Consider the following 7274-nt stretch of genomic DNA (forward strand, 5'->3'; position numbering starts at 1 on the left):
TTAGATTCAAAGTGGGCAGTAACAGTCCATTTCAGCTCACTAAGGCCTAGGATTTCAATTTTTAAACATTCCATTTCATTTTTTACTATTTCCAACATTCCTAGATTAATATTTCATATACTCTATGTTCTGATTATTAATGGATGTTAGAAGGTTTTTCTACTCATTTTGAGTTGTGTCCCATCAGCCAATGAAGGCCCTGAAAGATTTACTACATTTGCATCATCATGGTCAATTCTACTTTGCAGTGGTAGATGTTACCCATTATAGTAGCATTGAGTGCCTTCTGACTTGAGAGTCTCATCTGACAATATTCCGGTGCTATATATCATGTTTCGATATTCAGTATTCTAGTTCTAGTTGACATTGTTCTATTACTATTAATAAAGTTTTCAGTGACTAAACCTTTAGAAGTAGTCCACATCTCCTTATTCTTTGTCTGGAAGTTTAGCCTGTCATTGTGTTTTACTGTGGTGGCTTGTGTGTTGCTGTCAATGCTGGAAACTAAGCCACCAGTATTTTAAATACCAGCAGGACTCAGCCTTGATGGACAGATTTCAACTGACTACAATAGTCAAGAAAATGGAGAATTTTCTGAATAACCATGGGATGCCGTAGACAGCTTTGCTTAAATTAAAATTTTAAATGTTTAAAATGTGTCAAGAAGGCCTGGTAACATAGTATTTTGGCAGTTGGCCACTAACTGAAAGGTTAGCCATTCTGAGTCCATAAGTCACTCTAGGGGTGAAAAGATTTGGTAGTCTGCTCCCATAAAGATTATTATTGATGTTGTTAAGTGTTGTTGAGTTGGTTTCCACTCATGACGATCCTTATAGTGTTTCTAAATAGTGGTTGGTGTGTGTGTGTGAACTACCATCTTTACAATTTGTCCAGTGCTTATCCTACAATGTCACAACACTACCCACCAAACAATAAAAATTGCAGCATAGGAAATATAAGTGGCAGTTTTACTTCATCTTGTAGGATTTCTATGAATTGAAATTGATTTGATGATATATCACTACTATCACAGCAAAAAGGGAACTTATGTGATGCTGAGGGTTAATACGCTGGACTCCAAAGTCAGTTTGAACCACAAGGTCACCAGTCACTCCTTAGAAACCCTATCAGGGTCACTGTGAGTTGGAACTGACTCGACGGCATTTAACAACAACAACATGCTTATATTGGAGTCCTTGTGTAACACTGTAGGATAATGCGCTGGACAGCAAAGTCAGTTTGAGCCACAAGGTTGGCAGGTCAAACTCATCAGCTGCTCCCTGGAAACCATATACAGGGTCACTATGAGTCGGAACCAACTTATTGGCACTTAACAACAACAACATTCTTATATCAGTGATTACTTACTGAAGAATTGAAAGACAACAAATGACTACTTCAGCCATTTTATTTTTATTTTGGAAATGAACTTGAACTTAGTGACTACAATACATCCAGCTGGTTTCCTCAAGTCAGTTTTAAGCTTTCACATATTGGGAAAGAAGAAGGATAACTGGAGAGTTGGAGAAACTGTTACAAAAAAGATTCACATGGGAAGAATTTATCCAGCAATGACAAGTTGTGTGAAGATGATGTGAGATTGTCAGACACTTTTATGATCCTTTTTCCTTTAGTCTGGCTTATGTACCTTTTGAAGGAACACGTGGCATGATTGGGAGGCAGCCTTGAAATCAATTGACAGAGCAGTGAAAACATTAATAGCATCTTCAGCCACAGGACACTCTGCTATAGTGAGATTTGTTGTAAGACAGAAATGACAGCTATATAACAACATCTTATTGATATGGGCTTCCTGAGCATAGGTAGAGAAAAAGAATGTTCACTCTGGCAGAAAGTGTTTGAAACAGAATTTAGGGATTTTGATGGAACTAACTAGGCTATTAACAACACAGGAACACAGGAGAGAAAATGGGCATGCTGATGCTGTGAAGAAAGATAGTAGGATAAACATCAAGTCTTGGTGATGGTGGTGATGGGTGCAGTGTTGGATTTCAACTCTGTTTTTAGGTCATTTTAGAGCACAATAAGGACCTCTGTCAGTGTAGTAGATATTAGTCAGGCTGCTAACTTCAAGATCAGTATTTCAAAATTACCAGCTATTCTGAGGAAGAAAGATGAGGCTTTCTGCTCACATAAAGATTTACAGTCCCGGAAATCATATGCAGGGTTACTATGAGTTGAAAATGACTCCATGGCACATCACCAATCAACCAACCAATAGCACAATAGCCACAGCTTTGCCATTTATTTTCCCATTTGAAATATTGATAGAAGTTTAATGTTAGCTTCACTTTGAAGATATGGCATGATAATAACAGATTCAAGTAAGTTCAATCTATCTGATTGCACAGGTGAACTTCATAGAAGCAAACCCTATAGATTGATTCTATTTATAAGTAAATTCATAATAATATTAACAGAAATAGAGAAATTACCATTATAATCTATTTATATTTTATTTTTGAGTATCTAGGCCCATTTGAAGTTGAGTTGTTTAACTGATTTTAAGTCTCAAGCTCACAATTCTTGAATTACATTTTTGATTGATTTAAAATAAGAAAACTTTACATAAAATTATAATGTCAAACAATTGAGTACATTTTTCTAGCATGGTACAGTCATATATTGCCCCTAGGGACAGTCTGGATACTAATTCAAAATTTTCAGGGCAGAAAATAAGATGTCTGATCTGGTAAAGAAAGTTGTTTATCAGAATTACAATTTTTCCTTGTTGAAGATGTAAACGGAAACATCTAAATAGCTTCAGAAAGTTGATCTTATGATATCCCTGGAAAAGATGTAATCCTGCCAGCATAAATCATCATTTATCCTCAGTTCCCCAAATCTAAGTACTTCAAAATTGTTGTTGTTTTTAGGTGTCATCAAGTCAGTTCCTATGCATAGCTATCCTTTGTACAACAGAATGAAACAGTGCCTGATCCTACACCATCCTCACCATTGTTATGGTTGGGCCCATTGTTGCTGCCACTGTGTCAATTTATCTTGTTGGGGGTCTTACTTTTTTTTTTTAACTGGCCTTCTACTTTAGCAAGCATGATGTCCTTCTTCAGGGAATGATCTTTCCTGACAACATGTCCAAAAAATAGAAGACTTCTCAGGAGAATTTTGGGTGTATTTTTTCAAGATAGATTTGATTTTTCTTCTGGCAGTCTGTGGTACCTTCAAATATTCTCCACCAGCACCACTATTCAAATGCATTGATTCTTCTACAGTCTTCCTTTTTCATTGTCCAACTTTCACATGCATATTAAGCTATCAGAAAAACATGTCTTGGGCTAGGCATACCTTGGTCCTCAAAGAAACTTTTTAATCTTTAACACTTCAACAAGATATTTTGCAGAGGATTTGTCAAATGCAATATATTGTTTGATATCTTGACAGCTATTTCCATGGGTGATTATTATTGATTAGAGCAAAATGAAGTCTTTGACAATTTGTGTCTTTTCTCTGTTTATTATGATTTTATTCATTAGTCCACTTGTGAGTATTTTTGTTTTGCTTTCTTTGAAATCCATACTGAAGGATGTAGTTTAATCTTCATCAGTAATCATTTAAACTCATCTTCACTTCCAGGAAGGAAGGTTGTTCATCTGATGCCATATTCTTCCTATAATCCAGTTTTTCAGATTATTTCTTTAGCATACATATTGAATAAGAATGGTGAAAGAATACTTCCCTGACACACAAGTTTCGTGAATTAAAATCACTCAACTATGCCCTTAAAGGATGGGGAAAAAAAATGTACCAAGCTAATTGTAATTAAAAGTGAACAGGAATGGCAATACTAACCTCTGGCAAAATAAACTTTAAGGCAAATACCAGCAGAATGGATAAACATGGACGTTATCTCATGATTAAAGGATCAATTGAACAAGATGACATAACCATAATAAATATCTATACTCCCAATGAAAAAACGCCAAAATATATAAAGCAAATTCTAATAGATTTGAAGAAAGAAAGAGACAAAACTACAATAATAGTGGGAGATTTTAATACACCATTTTTGAAAAAAGATAAAACAACCAGAAGAAAACTCAACAAAGACACAGAGGAACTTAACAATACAATGAGACAACTTGAAGTCACAGATGTGTAGAGAACATTCAATCCAATAATAGGACAATACACATTGTTTTCCAGTGGACATGGAACAGTCTCCAGAATAGACCATGAGTTAGGCCACAAAACAAGCTTCTATAAATTTGCAAGCATCAAAATAGTACAAAGAATCTTATCTCATCAGAATGCTATAAAATTAGAAATCAACAATAGGAGCAGCTGGTGAGCCTGAACCACATATCTTGTCTTAAAGCACTGGTTAAAACTTCCAAAACAATATTGAATAGAAGTGGCGATAAAGGGCATCCTTGTCTGGTTCCTGTTTGCAAAGGGAAGGCTTTCAGTTTCTCTCCATTGAGAGCAATGTTGTTGGTTGTTGGTTTTGTGTCTATGCTCTTAATTATGTTGAGTAATTTCCCTGCAATTCATACTTTGTTGAGGTTTTTGTTTTGTTTTGTTTTTTTAATCAGGAATGGATGTTGGATTTTATCAAATGATTTTTTCTGAATCAATTGATATGATCATGTGGTTATTTTCCTTTTGAAAATTTGTATGGTAAATTACATTGATTGTTTTTCTAATCTTGAACCATTTTTGCATTCCTGATATGAATCCCACTTGGTCATGATGTATTATTATTTTTTTATGTGTTGCTGAATTTTGTTGAGAATTTTTCATCTTTGTTCATGAGTCATATTGATCTATAATTTTTTTTCTTAGTGATATCCTTCACTGGTTTTGGAGTGAGGGTTCTACTTGGTTCATAAAATTTATTAGGACAGAGGTAAATAGTAATGTATGCTCAATCTTGGAACAACACAGCTCTGTGATACAGGGATTGAGGCATAGTTTGAATGGGTAAAAGACAGAAAATGTTAAGATGCTTGACTGTCTTATGAATATTGGTTTCCCTTGTCTACTATTATAAAATAGACACGAGTAGGATAGAAAGAAATATCAGGAAACATGATTATAGAAAGCTTGTAAGCCCATCTTCAGCTTTTAACTGCTTGGGATAACTAAAATGGGTGCTAGAACTTGCCCAGTGAAAGAGGCTTCTTGCCGAGGCTTTGTGGTGTATAAGACCTTAGGTGGAATCCTGAGACCTATCCAGAACATTCTGAGGTGGGACATTCCCACTAAAAAGGACAAGCAGACCAACCTAGAACAGCTAAAGGAACAGAAGATACTTCTTGAAAAAAAGATCAGCAGGAAAAATCCAAAGCAAAAATGGCAATCTGACAGGCTACTATAAGGATCTTTGGTAACGTACTGGTTACAAATTGGGCTGCTACCCTCAAGGTGCGCAGTTTGAAACTACAAGCGGTTCCGCGGGAGAAAGATGAGGCATTCTGTTCCCGTAAAGATTTACAGCCTTGGAAACCCTGTACAGGGTCTCTATGAGTCAGAATCGACTCCACGGCACATAACCACCACCACTATAAGAACAAGCAAGTTGTTGGCCAGGGAGCCATCAAAGCAATCAAGTTCTTTCAGGAAAAAACCCCTTCCAAAACTGAAACTCAATAGGAATACAGGCATGTAAGCTTGCTGGCAACCATGTTGGTCTATTGGTGAGTTAAAGTGGGGGGAAAGCAGTAATTAAAATATGGGCTAAGTTGGACCACATTCCATAGACTCCCACTGATCTAGAGATGAGAGAAAGAAGAGGAAGTGCTGGTTGGTCCAAAGTATGATGAGATCTGGGGACTCCTGAGCCCATGGACAAGGATATAGCCATGGAGGGCTAGAGCAGAGAGTGAAGCATCCAGCTGATACCAAGTGAAGAGAGACACATAAAAATGCCCAAACTTGCAGATAGTAACCACTTGACCCCTATCTATGATGGCTGAATGATCAGAACTTGACTAAAGGAAGATTTTTTTATATATATAAAGCAACAAGTATAAATTGCCACAATTTGATAAACTTGACCTATGCACAGTAGTGAGGTTGGCCCAGGATCTGGCATTGTTTCATTCTGCTATGCATAGGGTCACTATGAGTCGTTACTGACTCGATGGCACCTAACAACAACAACAACAAATACTTACTGAAGTAGTAACTTAAAATATGAATTGAGAGGGAAAGAATCTTCACATCAAGGATCATTTCTACACCCTTGTACATAGGGCTGATAGCGACGGGCAACTTAGACATGGGCTACCTAAACTAGGGTGGCAATAAAGGCACAAAGTGACTGGATTATAAGTTTTCAAGTGTGAGTTTAGTTTCAGAATATGCAGGGGGAAGTAGAATCCCCACTGAATAGTTTTCATCATGTCCATTTGGGTCTGTGAAAGAAGATGGGGATATGATTCTTATGATTCAATAGTAAATAATTAACATGACTAATTGTGATTGTTACAACTGTAAATGTAGAAGTTTTGAAACATAAAGTGGGGAGTAGTTAATCTTACATTCCAGAAACAGAGAACCCTAAGACCAACAAGGGAGAAGAGCTCGAGAGGAATATTGGGCCAGAGAAGCAGTGACACCAGAAATGGGGACAGAGATAATAACATGGTGAGATAGAGCAGCTGAGGTCTTTAGACTCATGGGAAGATAAAGGTTGTATGCTGGCAACCAGGAGAAAGGCTGACAGAACGTGTCCTTTGGTTGTTTAAATGATTATATATTCCTAGTGTTTTTGTGTACTTCCAAAACAAACAAACAAACAGAGGGAGTAGAAGCAAATAATGTTGAATGATGATGCATGCAGGGGATTATAATCATTGCAATAAAACGATGCATGTAAAATTGATGTTCTCACATGTAAATTATCATGCAATTTACAATAAAAACTGAAAATCAAAACAAAATAATACAAGCCTGTCTCACACTTTTCCTGATATGAAACCATTCGGTGTTCCCATATTATATTCAAACAACTAACTGCCTCTGGGTCTATGTGCTTTGTTCCTCATGAGCACAACTAAGCATTCTGGAATACTCATACTTCACAATGTTGTTCATAGCTTATCATGATCCACTCAATTGAAAACTTTTTGTAGTCAATAAAGAACAGGTAAAATATCTTTCTGGTATTCTCTGCTCTCAGCCAAGATCCATTTGATGTCAGCAATGATATCTTCCATTCCATATCCTCTTCTGAATCAGGCTTGAATCTCTGGAAGTTCTCTGTCAATGTATGCTTGCAGCCATTTCTG

This window comes from Chrysochloris asiatica, unplaced genomic scaffold, assembly GCF_000296735.1.
Source record: "Chrysochloris asiatica unplaced genomic scaffold, ChrAsi1.0 scaffold00035, whole genome shotgun sequence".
NCBI classification, from domain to species: Eukaryota; Metazoa; Chordata; class Mammalia; order Afrosoricida; family Chrysochloridae; genus Chrysochloris; species Chrysochloris asiatica.